Raw genomic sequence first — 553 nt, 5'->3', positions numbered from 1 at the left:
CCCCTTATTGTTTGTGTTGGCGGATGGTGCTGATCATTTTAAGTGAGAAGATCTGATAGCCGGACAGTTGAAGAAGGAGGATCATACAAAGTACGATAGGCGGACAGGTTAAGAAATAAGAACATAGACTGAACATAGTTTAAAACTATGGATTTGCCTCAGTGGGCAAGATTTTGAAGATATCATGTGCTTCCCACTGCGGTGTGCTTACTTCACATCCTCCCTGCAGTCAGTTCTCTCGTGCCTAGTACAAACAACAATCTCATCACAAGCTATTACTGGCTAGGCGTGTACGCAAATGTCAACATACGCCACTGACAGTTTCACAACTGGCTGGCTACTTGAGGATCTGTAGACTTAGGGAGGGTTAACATTTTATGGCTTTGTGTGTGTGTGTGTGTGTGTGTGTGTGTGTGTGTGTGTGTGTGCGCGCGCGTGTGTGCGTGCGTGCGTGCGTGCGTGTGTGTGTGGTGTTGATGATTTTAAGGGGGTCACCCATTTTGTTATGGGGAGGTAGGTAGTCATCAATATTTTACACATGTACTAGAGGGGC

Source organism: Haliotis rubra, unplaced genomic scaffold (genome assembly GCF_003918875.1).
Source record: "Haliotis rubra isolate DU_JTF1 unplaced genomic scaffold, ASM391887v1 Scf385, whole genome shotgun sequence".
NCBI lineage: Eukaryota > Metazoa > Mollusca > Gastropoda > Lepetellida > Haliotidae > Haliotis > Haliotis rubra.
Note: the sequence above shows the minus strand (reverse complement) of the source record.